At 38.5% G+C, this 27421-nt stretch overlaps 1 protein-coding gene across 2 annotated transcripts in view; it reads right to left on the reverse strand.

Moving 5' to 3' along the window:
• Positions 1 to 25266, reverse strand: part of LOC134227193 (serine protease inhibitor 88Ea-like) — a 36774-nt gene extending 11508 nt beyond the window's left edge. Inside the window, exon 1 of one of the 2 annotated variants that reach the window (XM_062708520.1) lies at positions 25006 to 25266. The gene's annotated coding sequence lies outside the window, so the exon portion shown is untranslated. Of the gene's footprint in view, positions 1 to 24956 lie in introns of both variants that reach the window. The other variant, XM_062708519.1, reaches the window with a different exon arrangement.
• Between the last annotated feature and the right edge of the window lie 2155 nt (positions 25267 to 27421).

The following is a 27421-nucleotide window of genomic DNA, read 5'->3' on the forward strand; positions in this document are numbered from 1 at the left end:
GGCCGAATTGAACATTTGTCCGAAACGGTTTTAGGTTTGTTTTCATATACGTTTCTTGCTTTGGCACAATATCGTCAGCTTAATTCTAATTAAATTATCTCATGGTCAATTTCTTCACCTCCGCTTACGTTTTAAACGTATGGTTAAGCACCGTGAAGAAATTGGCCATAAGTTTCGAGAAATTTTAACTGCTCTTGAGGTTTTCTTTAATTTAGTTATAAAAAGGACACACTAACTGACTTTTGTAGTTTGTCGCATCCAATCCTGTGTAGCTAATGCATTGTTTTAAGTTTCTAAGAAAAAGGTTGTTGAATACATTTCATTCCATTTCGCAATAAGAGCAGTTTTCCTGTGATGTGTTTAGTACGGAGAGCTTAAATACGATTCATTAAACATTTAAAAATGAAAAATGTTTTTGAAAGATGGAAACACGTGAGTGAAGCGAAGAGAAAAATGTGTAATCTTTCAGCCCGGTGGTAGTACAGTTGACTTTTAAACTAAACAGAGAAACTGAAGATGCATCGCTCAGTCAATTGCAAGAAACTCTATTATGGTTAGCCATCCCGTCCCAAATGTAAACCTAATCAAACCAGTATCAAACATTTATTCTGGCCAACGCATGCAAAGCAGGTCATTTTGAGAAGGTCTTCTCCAACCATCAGTAATGCACATACTACATGTAACAATAGCTAATTAAATTAATAAATTCATCGAGCGTCGGGTAATGTTAGGCATTCACCGAAACAACTTCCATAAATACTCTTCCACTCATTGTGTTATTTTTTTCGACAGTATAAAAATGTATGCGAGTAGGCCAGGCATCCATGCAAGCATGCGTCTCTCTAGTCTGGCGATGGACTAGGCCCGCCGAAGTTGAGTGCCTGGTCTGCATTATTCGCACGCATATATGACTCATTCCCAGCAAAGCAGAAGTCAGTGTGGCTTCATCAGCAGGGGTTTTGTTTTTAATTCCGGCTTGTTGCCGCAATAAACTCGAAGTGGATCGCTGTCAGTTATGTGTTTGCTCACATACATTCTGCGCATATTTATTGAAGCCAAGCCTTGCCGAACAATGCGCGGGAAATGTGAGTTACAGAATTATTTAACCTTTTTATCTCTGGGTTTCATCTATACAACTTTTTGTAGTATTAAAATTAAATTTTAGGAGTGTTATACCCCTACACTGCCGTTATACGCATATTTGTCCCATGTTTGCTGGGATTTTCTATGTACATGGGATAGTTATGTGTATAATGGAAGTACACTTCTGTATGGAAGTAGAATTATTTCCACCCGTCATATTGATCACAGATATTGATTTGAGGCTAATTCAGTCCTTCGCATTCGGAGAACTGAGAGGGATGGTTAGTCGGACACTTATTTAAGAAAGATGCAGAGAACTCTACGACATCTCAAGAAAGTTTTTGAATTGTGAATGTGAAAGTTAGAAATCGCTTTGGTTACGTAGGGGTAATGACGGCTTTGGCAGGTTTTGTTCTATTATTGGCAGGGGTTTTTTTATGACTGATTATGCTCAAATTTGGCCCAAACATTCTTTGCATATCAAAGAATAGTGTGGCCAAATTTCATAAAATTCGGTCGACAAAAACCCCCCTGCCAATAATAGAACAAAACCTGCCAAAGCCGTCTGTTCCCCTATAACGTAAGATTGAGAAGGAATCAAAATTGAGATTCAAATTAGGAGCGGGACGAGACTGGAATTGAACCCACGACCTCCTGCTTGTTAAGCAAAAGCGCTAGCCATTAGACTACCAAGCTCGTCTGTTCTCTAATACTTGTAAATCATGAAAAATCGCAGTTATTAATGAATAAATTTTAGATAGCTAGACGGACAACTGGTCGAGTAAAATGGTATAACTTTGTTGTACGAGAAAATCAAAAACAAATTGAGCACGCATTTTTTACACGAACAGCACGACACTTGATCGTAATCTTAAGAATGCGTTACAGTGTTTATCTTGCCCGTTCATTCCAACTGACTCAGTAAAGCCAAAGCTCAGGATCAATAATAATCAATTGACTCAATAAATTATAACAACCCCTTCCCATTTCGACGCACCAAGGTATAACAAATCCAATATTTGCACCGGAGAGTGACCGATCGACCACACCAATCGATCAGTTGCGCGCTGATAAATGGAACGTCACGCAACATCACCCAGCGGAGCAATGCAGCGGGCTTCAGTCAGCAGCACTCGATAGCACATTCCCCGTGCTATTCAAGGTGACTGCTACTGCACTGCACATTGTGGGAAAACCCCAAGACGACAAGAGCGCGACAAGCGTCGTTGTCGTCGATGACTCGAGGATCCGACGGCGGCGACAGTATCGATCGGCGTATTTCCAATTGCAATTAGCTATTTTTCCAACAAAGCGTGGAATCAGTTCCGATAGTAGCATTGGTTCTATCCTTTGGTAATGAAATCAGTACGGTCTCATTGATCGGTTTGGAACACTTCTTATGGCTTGATCTTTGTTTCACAATGTATCAAGGACTAAGGTGTTCTTTGGGTTTATGGAATTCAATGAACGGGGTGCAACCAAGCTGCACAAAACTACTTATTTACTACAGTAAAAAGGCACTTAGTGCGGCTTGGTTGCACCCAATGAGTACATTTAACATGCATTTTGTGATACAACAAAAAGCTTGTTAAATAAACAGAGATACATCCCACAGGTGTGTAATACTAAATACGAGTAAAAAACTACCATTATCACCAGCTCGCCTCAGATTCGGAGCGATTTTAATCAAATGTATCATAAAGCGTTGCCTTCAATTCTAATCCTATCATTCTTGAAATATATATTCAGCGTATGATGTGAAGCTGCTGGTGATCCGCTACCTATCGTGATTGTACATGTGAATGAAAAATCAATTCAAGCCTTGATTCAATTATCACTTTATAGTGAATTTTGCAATCAATACTTATGATTAAAACCCAGATTAATCCACCTAGCGGTGATGGTGCCTTTCTCGACCTTCGTAAAATGTGTGTGCTTGAAAAAAGATGAGCTAGTGGCTAGGAGTAAAAAAGACAAATTTCTTTGTCCGTTCTATGAAAATCAGATTATTTATGGCAAAGATATTGTAGATCCAGTTGAAAACCGAAAATCATATTTTGTCCCATTTCCGGATGTCGCAACTGCATCGCGAGTGGTGCCCGACTATGGCACAGTTGCGCACTACTCGCGATGCAGTTGCAACATCCGGAAATGCGAGAAAATGCGATTTCGCGGGACCTCGGTTCGGTTTTCAGCTTGATCTACAATATGCTAATAAGAATTTCGACATTTTTGTTTCCTTTTGCAATCTTTTTGACGTACATAACCCTGTTTTATTTCACCCAGTCATATATTTTAAGGATATCACTTTTGTTGTTAGTTGTTGAGTAGTTTTGCGCACACACACACACATACACACACACACACACACACACACACACACACACACACACACACACACACACACACAGACATCACCTCGATCCGTCGAACTGAGTCGATTGGTATATAACACTATGGGTCTCCGGGCCTTCTATAAAAAGTTTGTTTTTGGAGCGATCATATAGCCTTTACCGTATACTTAGTATACGAGAAAGGCAAAAACACAATAAAACAAAAGTTTATAGCTAACAATAACGTAAAATATATGTATCATTATTTGCATTAGAATTTTTGTAGCACTTGCAAGAATTTTTAGAATAAAATAATTGTTTTTTGAAAAGCTAAGCCTAGTATATGATTTCTATCTTCAAACATTCAATAATTGACTAGCAATTTAACGTTCCTTCATTATTGTATATATTTACGATATTGTGTAATTATGTAAACCCTATATTACGGGGAATCCCTGATATTTTTTCAGATCAGCTGCGTGTATTGATGCCTGTATACGGTTCTGCTTAAAATTCTGTAGGCTCTATGAGTAATCATTCATCTCGTAAATATGTTAATGTCTCTAAACTATTGCAATGTTTCTTTGTGAATCAGGCTACGTTATTTCACCGGTTGTTTTATGACGCAGACCCCTCAATTTCCCGATGTTTGCATTTTTTATAGGTTTAGCTGTTAAACGTTAACTAAGCATCGTCTAATGGACGGTAATGGATTTAGAAATAGGGGTAGTCGGAGTCTGATGATCACCCTAAGCGGTGATGATCTTAAAAATCATTTTCTAGATGTGCTGGTCGAAAACAAAACGTCAACATTAAAATGATAAGTAGTAATGATAATTGAGAAATCAAAACGCTGTGAATACGAATAGGCTGCTTGCAATTATCCTAATAATAATTGACCTTTCCCGTCAAAAATTGTATCTTGTTTTATTGTCTCAGTCGATTCTTTGGCTTATTAAAGGTCAACTTTCCCAAAGAACACATCTTTTTTGAAGCCTCTAACTATTTTTAAAATCGAAAACAAAAATCAAAAAAGTGCTGTTTTTTTAGATTGGCCCGATTTTGAACGAACATCGGGTGAATTTTTCAGGCCGGTTCCCACGTGCAGCACTTTTTCGGTTTTTGTTTTCGATTTTAAAAATAGTTAGAGGCTTCAAAAATATGATTGTTTTGGGAAAGTTAACCTTAAATAACCTAAAGAATCGATTGAGCGAATAAAAATTTTCGTCGGGAAAGGTCAATTGGGCTCACTCTACAAGTATAGAGTGTGAGATGAGGTAAGTCGATTTTGGCTCTTCTCATATGAGTCGAGTCGACCCTACGTATACGAATATTTATAGTAGAGATGAATACCTTACTAAATCCGATGCCTTAATATGAATAAATATTAAACATATTGTGCCTTGATAAGAAAATTATTTTGAGCTTTTTAGTGGAATGTTTTCACCTGTCATAAGACGAGTTTATACCATCCCATTGAATTCCACCACTTAATTGTATCTTGACAGATACGTATTTCGACCTCAACAGTAAGGCCGTCTTCAGTGTCTCGTACTTGACTCGACTTGAAGAAAATGATCGCAGCTTACACTATTTATACTATGCGTAGCTATAATAATTTATCTAGGTACTAATCTTACTACGGTGCTTATTTCTACTCGCTTGATGCGCTTAATGCTTAGGTATAAACTTGAAGAGCCAGGAGCTACCATTTCCTTGATCTTTATTCAACAACCGCGTTTGTACCTGTCGGTAGATTTCCAAGCTCTCAGCAACATCAAGTTTCCACGGAGAAGAGACATTTCTTAAAATTTTAATGTTTGATGTCGTAATTGAATGATTTTCCTGATATACATGTTCAGCTACCTTAGAACTAAACTCATAGTTTAATCCCTTATCAGTTTCCCTCTTAGCCTTACTTACTTCTGCAATATGTTCTTTGAACCTTACATCTAACGATCTTTTTGTTTGACCTACATATACTTTATCACACTGTGAACAATTAATTTGATAAACCCCGGCCTTATTTAACATTTCTACTCTATCCTTTGTGGAGCCCAACAGTGTCTTCAGTTGATTGCTTCTGCTGGAGAATACTAAATCGATGCCGAATTTCCTCAGTCGATGGCGTAGCTGGTGGGTGATGTGTCGATCATAGGGGACCGATACCCTCTTCCGCGGTTCCTCGATCGGTGTTAGTGTTGTCAGTTCGTTTTCCGTAGGTTCCTCTGCTTCTTGTTGATGATTGCTTGTATTGTTCTTTCCTTGTATCCATTGATCCTCGCTGTTTCCAAGATGTGTTGTAGCTCCTTCGTTTTCCTTCTTCGCTCAGGGGAATCGTCTGCATCCTGTGGATCATGTGATGAAAAGCTGTCATTTTGTGCTGATGCGAATGATTTGATGTGTATGGGATGACTCTCATGGTGTTGGTGGGCTTCCTGTAGATTTCGAAGTCTAATGTTGCATTTGTTCCCTTGATAACCAGTAGATCCAAGAAAGGTAATTTACCTTCCTTTTCCTCCTCGTGGGTGAATTTGATGTCTTTATGCACGTTGTTTATCGCTTCCAAAATCCTGGGTAGATCTTTTCGGTTGATGATGCTGAAAATGTCGTCCACGGGACGGGACCAGGAAATACAACGGGACCAGAATAGTGTGAGAAACATCGTAGCAGACGCCATCAAAGCAGGACATCATGGGACATCAAACAAAGACGAGAGGAGGATTTTAAAGGAGTTAAAGGAGAAACCAGTTTACTACATGAAGGCGGACAAAGGAAACGCAGTGGTGATAATGGACAAAGAGGACTACGATGAACAGATGACGACAAAAATCAACGGAGGACCATACAGGCATTTGAGAGTGGACCCACTACCCGGACTAATCCGACTTACGGATAAAACGATAAAGGAATGCAAGACGATCATCGGAGAAGCCCGCGTTAAAATGACGAACCCTGTGTTACCAAGGATCAAAGGACTACCAAAGATACATAAGCCAGGTACAGAGATGCGAGAAATAGTTTCATCAGTGGGACACAAAACTTGGCCAAGTGGTTAGTCAAGGAGTTCCAGAGTATGCCGAAGCCGTTCCCCAGCAGATCAGTTGTAAACACCCAGGAGTTCACCAAGAGGATATTGGAATCAGGAAACATCGGAGAAGAGGACATCATGGTATCATTCGACGTAGCGGCATTGTTCCCAAGCGTTCCAGTGAAGGATGCTCTGAACCTTTTGGAGGATTGGCTACTAGGACAACGGACGGATACAACATGGCGAGGAAAGGTAAAGATGTATCTCAAGCTTGCAAGATTATGCATGAATGAGAACTACTTTACATTCCGTGGAAGCTTCTACAAACAAACGAAGGGTGCACCTATGGGAAATCCGCTATCACCGTTTTTGTGCGAATTATTCATGGCGAATTTGGAGGACAACCTAGAGGAACAAGGAGTACTACCCGAGAAATGGTGGAGATACGTGGACGACATTTTCAGCATCATCAACCGAAAAGATCTACCCAGGATTTTGGAAGCGATAAACAACGTGCATAAAGACATCAAATTCACCCACGAGGAGGAAAAGGAAGGTAAATTACCTTTCTTGGATCTACTGGTTATCAAGGGAACAAATGCAACATTAGACTTCGAAATCTACAGGAAGCCCACCAACACCATGAGAGTCATCCCATACACATCAAATCATTCGCATCAGCACAAATGACAGCGTTTCATAACATGATCCACAGGATGCCGACGCTTCCCCTGAGCGAAGAAGGAAAAACGAAGGAGCTACAACACATCTTGGAAACAGCGAGGATCAATGGATACAAGGAAAGAACAATACAAGCAATCATCAACAAGAAGCAGAGGAACCTACGGAAAACGAACTGACAACACTAACACCGATCGATGAACCGCTGAGGAGGGTATCGGTCTTCTATGATCGACACATCACCCACCAGCTACGCCATCGACTGAGGAAATTCGGCATCAATTTAGTATTCTCCAGCAGAAGCAATCAACTGAAGACACTGTTGGGATCAAAGGATAGAGTAGAAATGTTAAATAAGGCCGGGGTTTATCAAATTAATTGTTCACAGTGTGATAAAGTATATGTAGGTCAAACAAAAAGATCGTTAGATGTAAGGTTCAAGGAACATATTGCAGAAGTAAGTAAGGCTAAGAGGGAAACTGATAAGGGATTAAATTATGAGTTTAGGTCTAAGGTAGCTGAACATGTATATCAGGAAAATCATTCAATTACGACATCAAACATTAAAATTTTAAGAAATGTCTCTTCTCCGTGGAAACTTGATGTTGCTGAGAGCTTGGAAATCTACCGACAGGTACAAACGCGGTTGTTGAATAAAGATCAAGGAAATGGTAGCTCCTGGCTCTTCAAGTTTATACCTAAGCATTAAGCGCATCAAGCGAGTAGAAATAAGCACCGTAGTAAGATTAGTACCTAGATAAATTATTATACCTACGCATAGTATAAATAGTGTAAGCTGCGATCATTTTCTTCAAGTCGAGTCAAGTACGAGACACTGAAGACGGCCTTACTGTTGAGGTCGAAATACGTATCTGTCAAGATACAATTAAGTGGTGGAATTCAATGGGATGGTATAAACTCGTCTTATGACAGGTGATATTGTGCCTTGCGATAATGAGACTACTTTTTCTATAATTTTCCGGGACTCTCGTAGGTGAGCGAATTTTATCCGCACTACAGTCGGGATTCGCTGGTTGGGATTTTAATACTTGGGTCACTTTTTAGTTGGGCCTCCGCTGGTTGAGCCATGGCCCAACTAAAAAGCAACCGTACGTCAAAATTCATTGTAAACACGGAAAACGGGATTGGGCGTCACTGGACATCATTTGTGATGTTTAAGTCGAAATACACGTGTTCAAATGGCTGTCAGTTGGCCCAATTAAAAAACCGAATTCATTAGTTGGGCCGAGGTCGTGGCCCAACCAGCGAATCGCGACTGTACTTATTTAATAGCATGTTCGATCGAAGCATTCATTGCCTCACTCCAGTAACATTTTGGTTTAATACTGGTTTTAAAGAACTCTTGTAGGGCAAACCGTTATAAATCCAAAAATGTTACACGAGGCGTCCAATTCCTAGTAAACTATTTCCTGCAAATTTGTTTTCTTACTCGACTAGGTATCTGGCGCATATATTTTGACTGCGATTTAAATTATTAGTACCAGCCAGGGAATCATTTTTTCTCGAATGCGCTTGCAAAATAAGCGACAAAAGAGAACCAACGACAAAGCTTTGTTTTTGTCCGAGATAATAATGACAAAGATCCGAAAAATTTTGTCAGCAACAAAAAAGAAGACAATTTTGTTGCTAACTTTTCATTCCGCTATTTTACATTATCTCTACAGCAAATTTCGATTTTATGGTATCATAGCATCGTATTCTCGGAAATATCAGAGCATCCAAGGCAAATGATTCTTGTCATATTGTGTTTGGGTTCTGATAAAGGCTTGTTGCGAAGTGCGTTTGTCAGTAACAAACTCTGTTGACGACAAAGGGTATATTGTTAGGCGTTGCTCGAATATTGATTCCCTGGTAGAGTTCAGGCAGGCATTTTCGTCTTATCGTCATAGTCTCAAATATCAATAAAATAGAAGCTTTTTTGCCAAATTCATCCGTACCCAATCGTAAGCTTAGGCGAAACGTTCTGCTATAGTGGAGTTCTAGCAAAATGACGTTGCTTTCATTGATTTTAGCCCCTATGACGATGGACGGATATACCTGGCGTGTCCCTACCAGCATTTTTTTTTAATGCGCGTATCAGTATTGAACTGATTGTCTGATTTGGTTCAATCTCTGCTTATTCTACGAGTTGAATTACTTTAGGTTGCTCGAATGAAGTCGTGAATGAAGAGTAATGGTAATTTGTTACCTCGCAGATTAGTATAGGTTAAGTTGGTACTACAGTTATTAACTAGGAAGTCGAGGAAACTTCCCAATCGGAAATTCCCAAGCCTAGATCGAGATTCGAATCCAGTCATGAATTCTCTGGAGCCGCCTTTTTTACCGTTGACCCCTAACGACGTTCAACAAACCGAACTTAGTTTTGAAACCATGTTTACCCAGCTTACAACGCCAAGTATCCATCTTCCCCTTATAGCCTTACCTCTATGCTATTTACTGCGTCTGGCGCTTATACGTGGGCGAATGGAATTAATTTTAATTTATGCATATCAAACAATCCGCAACTAAAAATATTAACAAAGGTTGCCGGTAGGAGTAGAACAAATATAAAACAACCGCAACCTGTTTGATTTGACATGGCATTGTTCTCTGTGGCGTTGTAACTGTTCCATGTCAGTCAGCTCGGGTGAAAATTGATCATTTATATCAAAAAGTTGTTCCCCTTTCAACAATTTTTTGTATGAATGATCAATTTTCACCCGAGCCGACTGACGATCCACAGTTTTTTTTTGCATATGGTAATCATTTATAAAAATTTCCAGAAAATTATATTTTTTTAGAACAATAATTAAATTTCAGAGAAAATATTCGATTTGGTAGATCACGTGCCTCAGCTTAACTCCGCCAGTGATTGTGTAAAGCCAGTTCAGTTACCTTTGTTTGGATCTGAAAATGACTACATCTGAGGTCGGTCATATGTCGCAGTTACTGGTTGATGGTCCGCTGAGCACGTCTTCCAATGACTGGGCGAAGGTTGGTGAGGGGGCTGGGAATCGAACCCATGACCGTCCGCCTATACGGCGAACGTGTAGCCTCTTAAGCTACGGGATCCCTCAGACGGTCTATTTTATATCGTTCAGATTACATCCAACATCCATTCAATCAGTGGCGCCGGGACTGGGTGGGACAAGTAGGACATGTCCTACGCATGAAAATACCCGGGTAGGACAGTCGAAGCATTGTCCTACGCATGATTATGGTAAGAACATTCAATATGGATAACCAAAAATCTAATACTGTTTCAATTTCTAGATCGAAAAAAATATCGTTTAAGCGTTTCAATGTTAATCAGTGGTTTGGAAGTTTATCAGAGGTTTAACAACTGACAATCGTGGAGGATTCCGGGATTATAAAAGAGAAATCTGTTCTGAAAGGCTCTCCAGAGTCTGTGAGGATTTTTTTCTATTCAAAAAATTGCTTAATGATGTAAGTATTGAGATTTTCCAAGAATTCTTGAAGTTTCTAATAGTTTTTGCTCTTCCATAAAATTGTAAAAAAAAAGCTGGAAGTACGTAATTATTTCTGCTGATTCAGGAAGGCTCAGAGATTTTCCGAAATTTTATAAGAATAGACAGACCGACAGGCGAACTGAACAAACGTTGAATATCTAAACAAGGATAAAGCAATTGAATAAAGGTTGGGATTTACCACCTATTCTGGATGTACACGTTACAGCAGCACTCAGATATAGATCAATAACGGTGCCAGTCAGTTGGGGAATGAGAGTAATGTTAGAGTGTAGTTATTGTTCTTACTAGATACTGAGAAAAGGACACTTCCATCGAGGATTCACCTAAAAAACATCACTTTTTTATGCCACATTATGTGTTATGTAGTCCAGACCTCCTCTCTATAAGGCAGAAGCTGTAGTCACTAGACTGCCGAGCTCGTCTCCAAAAGTTTAGAAACTAAACAAGGTTAGAAACTAAACAATATGAGAGAATAGAAATATGCAAAAATGAAGTAGTTTATGACAGAGGTTCCCAAACTTTTGGATATGCGACCCACCTAGCAGAATCCCATATTGCTTGCGACCCACCAGCACCAGGTACCAAATCCATTGATTTTGTGAAATTGGATAAAAATGAGTTCGCGTTAGATTGGACAAATTATAATAAATTGCTTTATATCCCATCATAGTATTTGTCAAAAATCCGCCCTTTTTTTGGATTGGATGTAGATTGGATTTGAATAGAATTTGAATTGAATTTGGATTGGATTTGAAATTTATTCAAATTGAAATTGAATTGGATTTCGATTTGATGAGGATTGGATTTGAATTAGATTTGGATTGGATTTTAAATAGATTTGGATTTGATTTAGATCGGATTCGAATTGGATTAGGATTGGTTTTGGATTGGGTTCGGGCTCATATTTGGATTGTATAAGACTTCTTTCTACTTGCCCAAATATCGTATAACAAAAAAAGGCCGTTGACCTCGTCAGGTTTGTTGTTCATCCAATCATTAGTTAGATCCTAATTCAAAATATGGAATAGATTTGTGGGACAAAATAGTAACAAAATTATGAATTAAGATTTGTCTTTCGCGACCCACCACTGAACAGCCCACGACCCCCCTGGGGGTCGCGACCCACAGTTTGGGAACCTCTGGTTTATGATGATTGTAGCACATTCAGTGTGGTTGCAAGCCTATGAAGAAAAGAACTCTGAAAGCTTCTCAGAGTTTAATGAAATCTGTATGAATCTCGAATATGTACGTTTGCATGAAAACTTGGAAGTTTTGAAAGAAAGAAGTCTAAAATACGGAGTAACATTATTCTTGAGATTTCTGAAAAGGAGAGAGATTTCTGAAAGTAGGATTCATACTGTATCCATGCTTTACTGGTAAATCGTAGCGATGTTTCTAAAGATTCCTGAAGGTTCGAATTCTATTAAATATTTTATTAAATTTACAGAAAATCATAATCAATTCTGGAAATTTGTAAAGATGTTTAAAGACATACTGCTTGGAAATGTTCTATAAACTCTGGAAATGCAATGATTGTCTTAATAGGGAGTTTTATAACTTATCTGAATATGTCCAATAAAATCTCTTGAAATCCGAGAGGATACCCGGAAAGTCCCTGAAACTCTCTTAAAGTGTTCTATAAATTAGATAATACAGTTTTTGCCCTACCCACGTCTCGAAACGTGGCCGCGCCTCTGCATTCAATAATTGAAACATTAAACATATGTTTCATTCAAACGTACTGCTCACTTTTCATACACTCGTATGAAATAAAAACATTAACATTTTAACTTCAAAAAATCAATTTTAGAAAATTCGAAAACGTATTTTCGAGATTGCGTAAACATAATTTCGCGATTTTCGCGACAACATTTAAGAGAACCGCGATTTTTGTAACTGAACGAGCAAATCCACGGTAGTTGTAAGATTTTTGTATATTGCATTTGTCATTGTACGTCCACAAAAAATGACCTTGGACCTTGAATTTTGGTCGATTCTAAAATAACGTCAAACATCGATTTTCGAATTCAATTCATCGATCTCGATTGATAGGCGCCTATATTTCATGATTTTATTGCTAAAATTCATTTTAAAATGGCGTCAAACATTGATTTTTGACATCTGTTGACATCTACATTTACGAATTTGCTATAAGCTTGGATTTTGTTCGGCCATTTCGGATTCCAAAATGGGGTCGAATACAATTTTCGAAATCTATTCATCGATCATGATCAGGAAATCAATTTTTCTTGGATGCGCATGCGAAACAAGTGACAAAAAAAAACTTATTTTAGCATAGCTTGATTGATTGTACACATTGTAGTTGCTAGTCGTGATTGGCCGAGAAAGAACAAATAATGCACAGCTCACAAATTAAATAGTTTTCTCGGGACTAGAAAGCTATTCTCACTGTGTACATGCTTCGGAGTTTCTTTAATTCAAGACCAATAACGATGCCGGCCGACACTCATTGCTACAAGAGTCCGAGAAATTATCTGCATCTCCATGAGCGCACTGGAATGGAATAGTGTGTTAGTTGGGAAGGAAATATGTTGGAAATCGCCTTGGTAAGCAACTAATTATTTCTTTTGAACGATGCCATATTCATAATGGTACAAAAACGGAAAAGCAACGCGTGTCTAACGTATTTTCCCGAAGACAGATTCGATATTTTAACAACTTCACGACGACTAAAACACGCACTGCACTTACTTACAATTGTTCGATGGCTACTGCAAACTCAAAACAAGCGACAAAAGAGAATTAACGATAAAGCCCCAAGTAACACAGTTTTTTGAATAAAAGTAAAAAATTCATCTTTCAAACATATAGGTTGTTTATGTTTTGGTATATAAACCTTTTTCATTACCTTCACACGACCAAAACAGCGCAATAATCCAATAATTGTTGAAATTTTCAACATCTTTCAGTCGCACGAAAGAAATCGCAATACATTCACAAGACTAAAGTTGGAAGTGAGTATTCAATAACATTCTCTCAACATGATATGATTTGTCAAATTGAATATTGTGTCGCCAGCACTAAATTGAATTCCGACTTCCGACGTTTTACTTCCGAACTTACTTCCGACATCATGGATGTCAGAACAAAATTTGAGTTTGCCACCAAAACATTGTCGGAAGAGCGTTCGGCAGTACGGAAATCGACTTGCGAACTTCAATTTGGTGCCAGCGACGTTGTCAGCGACAAAACGAGCTCAATTTTGTGACAGATAACACCGTGCAGTGTTGCATATTTATTTTATTTTTTCGTATGAATCTCGTCGGAAGTGGGCCTTGCTGCCAGTTCACCAGCGTCATACAAACAGTTTTGGTCTAAATGCACAATACAACAAAAGTTGTTGACAAATGTTTCATACCAAAATAATATTTACAAGATTGGATGAAAAAATGCTTGCATAAATACTGCTTCGAATTCCATTTTGAAAAAAATAAAATATAATACACATAGGTACATAGCATTTGATATTCGTGACGATGGTTTATATACCAATCATGACTCTTCGTGGAAATTTTTTATTTTACTTCTCCTAAATTCATGCGCCATTGATTGGAGAAAAATACGCAATATATCAAAAACATAAAATATAGAAGCTCATCTGTAAACACATGCTCCAATCTCCAGAACAGCGATATGGCGAGTTATCGACAGACGATAGAGACGATGAAAAATATCCATGGCTTAGATCTGAAGAGATGTTGAAATAAAGTTCAAAGCACTGATTTCAGCTGAGCCCGCATCATAACTATACATCTTCTAACTAAACAAATGTCAAAAAACAAACATGTCAATTGTAAGTTCGTGAAAACATCCTGACGTCATGTTTTATGTCTTGAGAGTGTAAAACAAAACATCTTGAAAATCCTAACAAATGTCAAAAAACGACATATTATCAGCAAGTCGTGAGAATGTAATACAAAATATCTTCTAAGATCAAAAAGCTGTATGTTTAACAGAAACCTTTTCACAACTCACATCAAACATGTTATGTTTTGTATTTTATATTTCTAACCGTCATACAACAAGTATCTTAAACTCCTCAAAAAAAGATGTTTTTGGTGTTACTTGGGAGCTTTGGTTCAATCAAAGTTAATTGTCTATATTCCGGGGATTAAAACGCCCGACTTGGACATTAATTTACAATGTTATGAAAACTCATATGTGAATATGTACATTATGTGAAAGATAATGATTTGAAAGATGTACCATACTGTAGGGTCGTGGGTTCGAGTCCCATCGAAGGGAAAGTGGTTACCTCCAATACATTTTTCAAATAAACAACAACAAACGCTGTTGCTGACAAAGGGTATATTTAGCAGCCCGGTGGCATCCCTATCTCACACAATAGGTTTGTTTTGCAGCCAACATTGCGCGACCGTATCCCACTGACAGTTCTGTATCCCAATGAGAATCAAATGTGATGTTTGTAAACAAAACACATACTATCATGAATTTTACGCTGAGATGTTGGCTACAAAAACATGGCGCCGTGCCACCGACCTGATATTTAGCCGTTGCTCGAAATAGCCACTATCCTGAATTTTTGTTCGCAACTTGGAAGGCGTCAAAAACCGATTTTTGAATGCTATTCATCGATTCAGATAGATAGACTCCCATATTGCATGGTTCCATTGTTGAAATCACAAAAAAACTGCTTTAAACTTGAATTTTGGACGACCATATTACCGGCCATCAATCGGATTCCAAAATACCGTCAAAATCGATTTTTGAATGCTATACATCACATCGGACTCATATTGCATGGTTTTATTGTTTAGATCACAACGAAACTGCTTCAAAGTTGAATTTTGGTCAGCCAATCGGATTTCAAAATGGCGTAAATAATTTATTTGGCGTAAAATAAAGATTTTTAAATTCTATTCATCGATCTTGATTGATAGACACCCATATTGCACGCTTTTATCGCTGTGATCCCCACGAAATAGCAATTATCCTTAATTTTAGTCCGCCATCTTAGATTCCAAAATGGCGTCAAAAATCGATGTTCGAATTCTATCCATCGATCTCGATTGATAGACACCCATATTGCCTTGAGGTATACAAATGATCTTTGAAATATCATTATTATATATATCATATTATTGTTTTAACAAGAGATTTATGTTAATTTCAAGCACCATAATTTTTAAAATTAAATTGTTTTTCTTTTTATAATTTTATTGATTTTCAATAAATACACTTTTTTTATTAAAAAAAATATTTTGAAGGAGTTTCAAGTTTATTTGCAATTTAATTTCATTTTTTCGCCATGGAAGTAAGAAGCCGATCTGAAACATTTTTTTTTATGTATTTTAAATCCAGAATACATTTTAGATAATTTAGTTACCCAATTGAAAATATGATTATCGGAAAAGATGAACGTAATTTGTGTGTTACAAAGTACTTTCTCTCCACATCCTTCGAGCCTTCCTTCCGAAAAAATCTTCAGATCCTCCAATTGCTGAAGTAATTTAAAATTAAAACCAGATTAAAATAGTTTTTGTTTAACAATTACAAAAATTTACACAACGTATCTTATCGAATGGATAATATATCACTCGCAATCGTTGGCAAACTTCAAGAATATTTGTAAAAATCGAACAAATGTTCTGAAGTCCCAAGTTTGTTTATTTTAAAATGAAGCCAAACATTTTAAAATTTCCTATACTTCTATAAAATAAATATGTATGTTTTAACCAGTAACATCGAAGCTCTGTGATCGAAGGTTTCGGGCCTTATGTACACGATATTGAGCTGCCGCTTCAAAGTACGAGCAAATTCAATGTGGACGGTTTGGAATCGCGGTCCAATTTTGAAAATCCCTATTTTTTGCATTACGTGTCTTATCACCAAATCGATGAGAAAAATGCTTTCAATAATTGATTAAACAGACCACGAATAACTCTAAACTTCAAGATCTAATTAATTCATTTAGTATAATGATACTTTCTTCTCGCAATTAGCTCAATCAAATTAGGCGTTATCAATTTCAATAGTAATATACTGAGTTTTATTTCTAGTCGAACACGCAATTACCGGTTGTGAGTAAAATGCTTTAACAAATAGCACTAGTGTAATATCATATTATCGAAATCATAATTATTATATTTTTTTAACGTGCTGAGGTTATTTTCAAATGTATCAATGTTTTTATTTGAGCTTTTCAAAAAAAGCTCAATTTCATCTTAGATAATTAATACTAATATTAATATATTAATTATCTAAGATTTCATTTAGTCTTGTTGAAATAATAATATTTGGTCATTGAAGGTATCTTAACAAATATTGTTAAAACAATAAATTTAGTCGTATATTTTCTATGGGATTTGATGATTTAAAAACAATCGGATTTTTTGGTTCATTGCGAACAGTTTTCTGTCTTGTTACCGTCATCAACGGATACAATATGGGAGAGATGTTACCGATAGAAATAGAACCTTTGAAGTAAATAAAAAGTGTACGACTAGTATTAATTAAGTTAGTTCAAATATTCAAATTTTCATTCGTCTGTCCTATAAGATGTCCCTCGTTCCTAGCTCACCTCTCATCTATATCCATTCCTAGAGGTTGGTATCTCTGATTACTAATCCGATTAGAAGAGAGAGGGATTAAAGAAGGTGAGACGGGGTAGGAAAAGAGGAATGGAATGAAGGAGACGAGAAACTGGTGGAAAAAGAGGGGTCGATTTGAACGGCGAGAAAGCAAAGGTGGATCTCGGAGATAGAAAACATAGTTTGGTGATTTTGTGAACTGGGTTCCAAAAAAAGTTTTAAAAAAACGTCTGGAGAAGCCATCGTGGTAGCCGTTGGCAACGCTATTTGTGGGACGTGGAAATAAGAGCCCTTGTTCGTGCCCTGGAAAGTAAGGTGAAGGCCGTTCGAAGCAGCATCACAAGTGAAGAACCCGAACTGTCTGTGTGGCTTTGAGACCAAGAAACGTGGACGGTGGCGAGCTCACAGGCTGGTGGCCGACAAGCCCTTTTCGATATTGTCGAGCCACACGTGGTGGGTGTGTGGCAACTACATCTTTGGAGGTGCGGACTGCTGTGAGGTCCGGTGGGATTACCACCGCTCACGAACAGTCTTAAATCCGATTGTTGCTGCCCCATTCACGAGCCTGGGGACGTCATCCCGGCAAAGTTTATCGCCCCTATCCATGCTACCTCGTCGGACCCAAGGCCAGAAAACAGCTCCAAGTGTCAGCTCCAGTGGGGACAGGGGAAAACCAGGACCCCCCCCCACGCCCCAAAGGCGCAAAAAGGGCGAGCTCATAGGCTGGTGACCGGCAAGCCCTACGATATTGTCGTTTCACACGTGGTGGGTGTGTGGCAACCGACGTTTTGGAGGTGAGGGCTCCTGTGAGGTCCGGTGGGATTACCCCCGCTCGCGGACAGCCCAAAATCCGATGGTTGCTGCCCCATTCACGAGCCATGGGACGTCCATCCAGAAGCGACTAGTTGCATCGATCTGATCCGGCAAGAACCCGCATACGCAGAAGTGATTTAGCACCATCCGGCACGGGTGCAGTCCAGGTACCAGCCGGGAATTACGTTCCGGACATCTACATTCTCCATGCTGCAGAACGGAACCCTCGTACATCGTCCCACCGGTGATCCAGGGGACAGAGCCGCCTCGCAGCTTAGTGTTCATTAAGCACTTCCACAGTTATTAACTGCGAGGTTTTTAAGCCAGGTTACCATTTTTGCATTCGTATATCATGAGGCTAACACGATGATACTTTTATGTCCAGGGAAGTCGAGACAATTTCCAATCCGAAAATTGCCTAGACCGGCACCGGGAATCGAACCCAGCCACCCTCAGCATGGTCTTGCTTTGTAGCCACGCGTCTTACCGCACGACTAAGGAGGGCCCCCAATGTTGATTGCAATATTCAAATTAATTCATGAAAAAATGTTACTTAGATCCTTTTGAAAAATTAAGCGAGAAATGTTTATGATAGTTCAAGACACCTCCCCGTTCTATAGTGGGAGAAGCTCCCATACAAATGAAACACAAATCTCGGCATAACTCGAAAACTAATCAAGCGAATGGAACCAAGACAAGAATTGTTTTTTTGATGGTTCGTGCAGTTTTCTCTTTTTTTTTTCGATGAATACTACTATCTCCCTCGCCTCCACTCCCCCTTTTTTTTATATAACTATTTATTATCTCCAACCGTATTCCAATCTGAATTCAATCCTAATTCATTCTTATGCAATCAAACATATTTCAATTCTGTTCCAATTGTAGGTCAATCCAAATCAAATAAAACGAAATGCAACTAAAACACAGAATCAAATAGAATGCAACAAAATTTTAATCTGGAATCTCTTTCAAATATATTATCAGGACAAATCATTGAACAATCAAATCTAAATTTAAACCCTTTTTTAACATAAAGCTAATTCAAAGCCGTGCAAACTAATTCAAAATTAATATGTTCTATGGTGAATTGCATTATAAACGATCTACATCAAATTCGAGCCCAATATCAATGTAAATATAACAACAATCTAAGTCTAATCAAAATACATTTAAAAACTTTTCTAACTGTGCTAATGCTATTTTATTTTAGTCAAGATTCCATTGATACTATGCCATACCAATCCAAATTAAATGCAATCAAGTCCAGAGCCTATTTAAATGCAATTCGAAGTCATACAAAGTCTAATCCAAACCAAACCTAAATTCAATTCAAATGCAATCTAGTTTTCAGTTCAAATCCAATTTGAAATGTACAGGTATGTTCCGTTTTTATCAACACGGTCCGTGAATTTCAGTTGATAAAATCGGAACAGTGACAAAATCGGAATAATTTTCTTAGACGATTTTTTAAGCTAAAATTTTAGTAAACATGATTTATTGTTGGTAAAATGTGAGATTTTCAGGTTCTAACATTTTTAAATGCTAAAAGACTGTTAATAAACCACGTGAACATGCTAGTGGGTGGCAAGGGCTTGTGAAAAGACATAGGAAATATATATTTATCATCAATGGTGACTGGTTGAGGTTCCTGACAAGTAAGGAGTGCATTAAGGGAACGTCTATAAATGATGTTACGAAAAATTAACCATTGTCAATCCCTCCTCCATTCATTGTCCCACTTTTTGTATGAAATATCATATAAATTGATATGAGTAGTCACACAACTCTCTCCTCCACGTGACGTTATTTATGAACATTCCCTAAGATAAGGTAGCATCCGTTGATAACATAACAATAAATTTGAAAATATTTGACCTCCTTAACCCTTTCGGGACGGATGGATCATATATGCCCAGCGTTTGAGATTGGCTGTGAAAAACTACCGGCTAGGTCCCCAGTTTCTTCAGCCAAAATGTTCATCAGGATGTCGGCTACCGAGGAAAAATCTTGGAGGTCAAGTTTGACTATACCTTGAAGACCTAGATATCCAAAACCTTGGGAAGATTTTGCTTCTGACAGCTTGCAGATAAATCTGAAAAATTTGGATTCTATACCACATTGTTTAATAAATCTGAACACTCAATCAAATTTAGTCATCTTGATCGTTGAGACAGTGATCAGTTTTCTGGAATACGAGATGCTTAAGGTTCTCCAAAACGATTTCGAATTCAGCCCATAGTATCTACCAAATCAACCAAGGCTTATGCAAAGTCATCATCATCGTCATATACCCAATCCAGTCCAATGGGCACATGCGCATAATTTAAATCCAGTTCTCTCATTGATAGTCAAGGTATTCCAAAACGTTCCCAAGTTCAACCCAAAGTATCTACCGGACAACCAAGGCTTCATGCAATGTCCTCAACATCGATATGTATCCAACATGGGTCAATAAGCATGTGCGCACCAGGCAAACTCAATTCTCTTGAATTTGAGATGTTCAAGGTACTCCAAAACATTCTCGAGTTCAGCCCAAGGTCAATCAATCAAAGCTTTTGCAATGTCTTTGGCATGAACTTAATATATCCAATAGGAATAATGCAAACACAATTTCCTGGAATACGATGTGTTCACGATTAGATCCGGTCCGGTCTAGAATATTTTCGTTTGGGATACATTTTAGATTCCCTGCGCATAGCGTTCCGTTTGTACTTGGCTCACAAGATACATACTCATCCAATGGCGGGCACAGAAAAGCTTTCAATTAATAACTGAGGAAATGCTAATAGAATACTTGAATACTAGTTGAAAGCCGAATACTAGTTGAAAGCCGACCAAGTTCCAGTTGGGATGTAGAGCCATAGCAGAAGAAGAAGAAGAAGAAGAAGAAAAAGAAAATGTCCAAGGTCCTCCAAAATGATCTTGAGTTAAGATCAAGATATCTATTAGATGCACAATAACTAAGGAGGTGTATGTATGTGTCGAGCAATTTAGTTGCGGACTTGGATGATTACATAAAACAATACGATTTCCAGAATATTTAAGCCAACCGTAAAGGCCTGCAATGGCTATAGAACAAGTGATGATTGAAGTCATATAAGCTAAATGGTTTCACTAGGGTATCATATCATCGTTCATAAGTTGGATCATTGGATAGGTCAAAGCCGTTTTGAAAATTCGGTAGTGAAATGAGCTGAAATCCATGACGTTTTGAAGAGATGTGATAAAGTCGGTATTAAGATGTGGAACATAAATTTTTGGAAAACTGTTCGAAAAGACTATCAAAGTAACCGTGAAGATATTTTTGTATGGCATCATTTGTTCCAACGATTCGATATCGAGTCTTAGAACATCAACTCATGGAGGGTCCACTGTAGCTTATGAAAGAATTAAGTGATATCCTACCAGCTCGATGGAACTGTTGGAATGTTTTTGATGTTATGCACGGATATATCATTTAGGTTGAACGTGAAGATCACATGTTTGGAACTCTAGGACATTTTAGAGAACAGAAAAGACCTGTAGTAGCTTGTAAAAATAATGAGTACCATTCTATCGGTTCGACGGACCTGCTGGGATGGTACACAGGTACATCTTTCTGGACTTGGTTGAGCAACTAGATCACATGTTCTGAACAACATGTCTTTGAACAACAAAAAAGGCCTGTAGTAGCTTGTAAAAATTATGAGTGAAATACTATCGGCTAAATTGATCTGCTGGGACATTCAACGATGCATGGATACATCGTCCAGGTCTTGGTTGATAGGGTAGATCACATGTTCTGAACTGATTGGACTCAAGGATGTTTTAGAGAAACTAAAAGGCCTATAGCTGCGTGTAAAAGTAATGAGTGAAATCTTATCGGCTCAAAGTACCTGCTAGGGCATTTGGGGCTCCAGGGGCATAGGGGCTCCAGGGCATTTTAGCGAACCTGAAATAGTTTACGTTTACTCAAAACTCGATCAATTTATGTCTTATGATCACATAGATATTTTTGGCCATAAATCCCAGCTTAGGAGATTTTGTTTGTAGACATATTTCCTAATGCATTCGAGGATATGTACTCCAAAACAGTTTGGACGGCTTAGAACATCCGAAAAAGTTTCCCAAAGATTTTTCGCTTATATCAGAACGTCAGATAACAATTTAATCCTTCGCCCTGAAGTAATAAAGTTCAAACAAACCCGCATCTTGTCTCTTTTATTTCGATGGGAAGAAGACGGCGGTAAAGAGAAACCTTGTCTTGTTAGTTACGGCTTTTTTACCGCTAAACAGTGCTTGAAATACTTTAAATACAACATTTGGCCAGACACTAACCCAAGTTATTTAATTTTAAAAGCTAAATCTTTAAAAAACTGATTGAATTTTCTTTTTGATAAAAACGGAATAATTGTGTTGACGAAATCGGAGCTTGATAAAATCGGAGCGTGACAAAATCGGAACGTGATATTATATTATATTATATATTATACGTATTATATCCAATTGTATACGTATTATATCCAATTGTATACGTATTATATCGTATACGTATTATATCCAATTCAAAAACGCAAACAAATGATAAGTCATGTTGAATCAAAATCCGAAACGAACTCAATCTCATTCCAGATTTCATTAAAAACCAAAAATTCAAAATATTATCGAATTCAAACCAAATTGCATTAAAATTCAAACCAAATCCAGTTCCAATCCGTTTACTCCAACGTTTATCCAATCGCAAGTCTAAAAATTTGGATTCATAAAGTTTTTAAATTATCATGTCGGTAGCGCTTCAGTGTTTTTATCTGTTTTGACATGAATCTAAAATCCTCAAATCTATTTCTTTTAAAGACAATTTAAAAATAAAAGTCATGCAACAAAATTTGAATTTCGGAGTTCTTTTGCCCCGGCATCAATTGCAATAGCTCGAAGTTCTATGCTCGTTCATCAATTCTATAATCTCGCATCACCCTTGCTTCGCCAAAAATGTCATTGCTCTTTAAACAATATCATACTTTGAAGTCCTCTTACTCAATCAACAGTTTTAAATCTTCTATTTCTTGGAGTCTTCTTGCTCCTTTAATAATTTCAAAACTTTGGGAGTCCTCTAGCTCCTTTACTAGTTTCAATTCTTCGAAGCCTTCTTGATCCGGCATCAATTTATATTTCTTGGAGTCCTCATGCTCCTTCAATAATTTCAAAACTCTTTTCTTGCTCCCCCTTCCCCTCAATCCTGTTGCTCCTTCTACAATTTGAAATTTTGGAATCCTATTGCTCCTTCAATAGTCCTAAATCTTCTATCTCTTGGAGTCCTCTTGCTCCTTTAATAATTTCCAAACTTTGGAGTCCTCTTGCTCCTTCATAAATTCCAATTTTTCGGAGCCCTTTCGCTCCGGCATCAATTTATGTTTCTTGGAGTCCTCTTGCTCCTTCTACAATTTGAATCTTTGGAGTCCTCTTGTTCCTTCATTAGTATAAAGTTTGTTGGAATCCTTTCTCCGAGAAAAAAACATACCATTTTCGCATTCGTATATCATGAGGCTAACACGATAATACTTTTATGCCCGCCCAGGGAAGCCGAGACAATTTCCAAACCGAAAATTGTCTAGACCGGCACCGAGAATCAAAACCAGCCACCCTCAACATGGTCTTGATTTCTAGGCGCGCATCCTACCGCTAGGCTAAGAAGGGCCCCACAAAAGAAGTCAGGAAATTAGAAAAAATCACTGGTTTGAATCGATAATACCATCAGAATGCTTGTTTACAAATTCCACGTAAGAACACAAGAAGATTTCAATGAGAAAGTATTTTTTTAGAATCTTCGTATTACCCTCCATGCCTCCCAGCGAAGTAAATACTTAAAAGCTAATTCAATTGTATATAAAATCTAGGAAATGCACGTATTGCAGCGTGTAGCAATGCAAACAACTTCTTATCAATCGATTTGAACTACTCACATCAATACTAACCAACACAAATTATTATTCAACAACCGGTAGAAGGTCATCCCCGTTTAGTGCAAAACAGCATAATTCCATCATCTTTACTCACACCAAAAAAAAACAAACCACAATCCATAACAGTTAACAGTCATCGTCACCAGCAGAGGTTATCTCCTTGATTGTCAGTTGGCAGAAATTAAAGCCCACCAGTATTCGCTTGCTCACTGCTAAAATACGAAAAAAAAATGTCGCATATATTCCCCATTCGAGGCTGAGGTCAACGGTACTCCTAAATCCGGCACCACGCACTATGGTGACGGAGCTTGGCCAGATGGTGCGGCAGGGAGGTGCCAGAGTCAGTACACCACACTCTTAACACTTTGCAATGCCATGCCGTATGCCGACGATTCGTCACCGCCTGCCATAGCCCCAATAATTTGAACGACAGTGCACCATCTCCGCCTCAGTTAACCCTCCTCCGTTGGTGTCTTGTTGTGTTTCTCGTAGTATTACGTAAGGAAGCAGACACTAAAGGGGAGGCATGATTCAATTCCAAGTTACTCAACGAATCTAGCGTCGACGGCCGCCTGAGCTGCAGCCAACCGAACACGACCCGCAGCCATCCGTCACCAGTTGGTTAGTTGATCACTTTCGTTCAATGTGCAGCTCAAAGCCCCTGGCAAACTTTATTATACACGGTAGCAATTGGTGGAGTTGGTCGGGGTTTGAGCGCATTATGACTTATGAGGAAGCTGCCGAACACTGCGATCCCATTGTTTGTGAGAATAAAAAAGGCCGCAATCATCATCATGGTGATGAGCTCATGATCACATCCAATTACACCAATATGGAATCTTATCACGCAATTTGGTACACTCTCCGTATGAAAAACCAATGCCACACTGATCGTCAACGCTTTGTTCAACGTCACATAGAACAGTTTTTGGGAAGTCCCCTCATGCTCAAACGGGCATCTACATTCTAATTCTTATTCTTAAAATCTACAACGCCATATTCTAAGCACGTACTTTCTGAAATCTTCCACTGCTTTCCAGATCAATGCGCTTCGTCACTAACCGTTTATCAATACAGCCTCGACTGGATTCTGTCGTTACAGCTTTAGTAATCCTCGATGCACGATCCTGCCTCGACTGTGTGCCTTGCAATCAAAAACACCGCCAAACACTGGGAACGCGAAAATAAAAACCGGTCCAACCACCACGAGGTCGGTTGTGAGACTGCACTGTCGATCGATACTACGCGGCGCGTTTTTTTTTTCTGAAGGTGCGTTCGATCCACCACCGTAATCAGCGAGGTGCTCCAATAGACTGAGTGGGATCGTGCTCGGGTGGTGAGCTTTTTACCTCACGAACCTTCACGGGGATGATGCGTCCACGGCAAATGTAACGTTAAAGTTGAAGTTTATGTTGCCCAAAGTATCGAACATTATTTATTACAGTTTATACTTGTACCAGGTTTCGCCAATGCACCAGATATGACTTCAGTTAAGGACGCTACCTCAAGGACTGAATGCAACCTGGGTTTTCTCGTCTATTTGGTTCATATTCACCGAGAACTTAATATGGTATTGTTACTGGTACCACTATCAACAGCTTTTGCTACCAATTACAGCACGATCTAACGACCATATCTGTAGACATGTGTGCGGAAAAGCTCGTCCGATAGTAGAGCAACTTTCTCAGTAAACATTGTGTTTAGCTGCCACAGGTACCGGCGAGATAACTATATACGATCTGCCGCTGATGTAGCTTTAACTGTGTTGTGGTGCTGCCGATTCAAGGAAGGAAGTCCCAAATGGAACTATTGAGTGAGTGCTATGACGGTATTGTTGAATCGATTCCGGTATGGGAATTACGCGCGGTTTTTCGCATCAGAACAACAGATCGCGTACCGGCTTTCAGTTACTGCCTCCCGCGTAGCTCCTATCAACTTAATAGTAGTCGAACGATAATGACGATGATAAACGGTCGGAAAGTTGGAGGTCTAATTTTTCGAACGAATTGTTGATGAAATATTATAATGTTTACCGTTAGTTATAACTTCATGAGAACCCGAGGAATTCCTAATAGCAATTGAATATTTGATTCCATAATCATGTTTATCGCCACATCTGTGCTACACTTTTTTGTAGGGTTAGTTATGAATGCTTTAATTTGAATCTTCCGCACATGAATAATCGCAATGCGAACGTACACCATTGCTGGTTCAGGTTCGTATATTGGCAAGCGTAGGTGGTGTTAATTGACAGTTACTCATAGGTTCTTGTAGTTCATTCATTCTTTTGCTGAAGTGCTTCGTGTGTGAAGTGTCATAGTAGGGAATGATAGCTAACAGAGACGGAGTTTCATTGTTATTCACTCATTGACAAGGACATTTTTTTGCAACTCAGACGAGTTTGACGACTTGTTAAAGGCCGGATATAAATAATCGTTGTTATTGAGGTTCCGCGCATGAGAAATTCTTCTAAGCTTTCCATTTTTTCTCTTATGGAAGTAATAATCAAAAATTCAACTATGAGTAAGTAATAATCAAAAATTCAATTTACGGAGGTGAGCCACTGAGCCAGCCAAGGGCTGAAAGCCTCCTTAATAAAGATACAAAAAAAAATATATAAAAGAAAAATCAGCTATTACACATTACGGTTTTCTTCCTCAACGTTCTAATACAACGAATCTGCTATGCTTTTCTAATGCGCTCTTCCGTGAAGTCGAGAAGCGCAATCAGGTGGACTCCGTATAATACGTAGTTTTTCGAAAGCTTTCGACACCGTACCTCACCAACATGCCGCTGCAAAGTTACGCCACGTGGGTTTCCCTGAATGAAGCAGATTGCAGATTGGATAATGTCATACGCGACTGGCAGATTGGATAATGATCTCAGGGATAATGTCATACGCGACTGGCAGAAAGGCTTTCGTTCGTGTTGATGCCTCACGGTCTAGGACTTTCAGCATTACCTCAGGTGTGCCCCAGGGCAGCGTTTACTGTTTATCTTGTACACCCAGGTTTTTTTTACATGGTTTGGTTTTGGTCGTTTAAGACCTTCAGCGTCAATGAAGCAATGAGTTAACCCCACCAAAAAATTCACAAAAAATCAAAGAAAATTCAGGGGGTATTTGAAAAGCTGTAAAAATTCAGGATAACCGAGAAATTAATGAATTCCAACCGCGTAAAAAAAACCTGGGTGTATAGCAATGACTTGACCAACTGCCTTTACCTCTGCGAAGCTTCTGTACGCTGACGACCTCAAAATTTTCAGAGTAATTCACTCTTTGTTGGATTGTGCTGCTCTACAAACTGATATTGACGTACCGCCGTTGGTGCGATGAAAACGGGATGAGCGTGAATGTGGCGAAATGTAAAGTAATCACCTTCTGCCGAATCATATCCCCAATAATGTACAGCTATACATTTCCCGATGCTGCACTAGAGCGTATTTCGTCGATTCGTGACGTTGCAATGGACGAACATTT

This window comes from Armigeres subalbatus, chromosome 3 (genome assembly GCF_024139115.2).
Source record: "Armigeres subalbatus isolate Guangzhou_Male chromosome 3, GZ_Asu_2, whole genome shotgun sequence".
Taxonomy (NCBI): Eukaryota; Metazoa; Arthropoda; class Insecta; order Diptera; family Culicidae; genus Armigeres; species Armigeres subalbatus.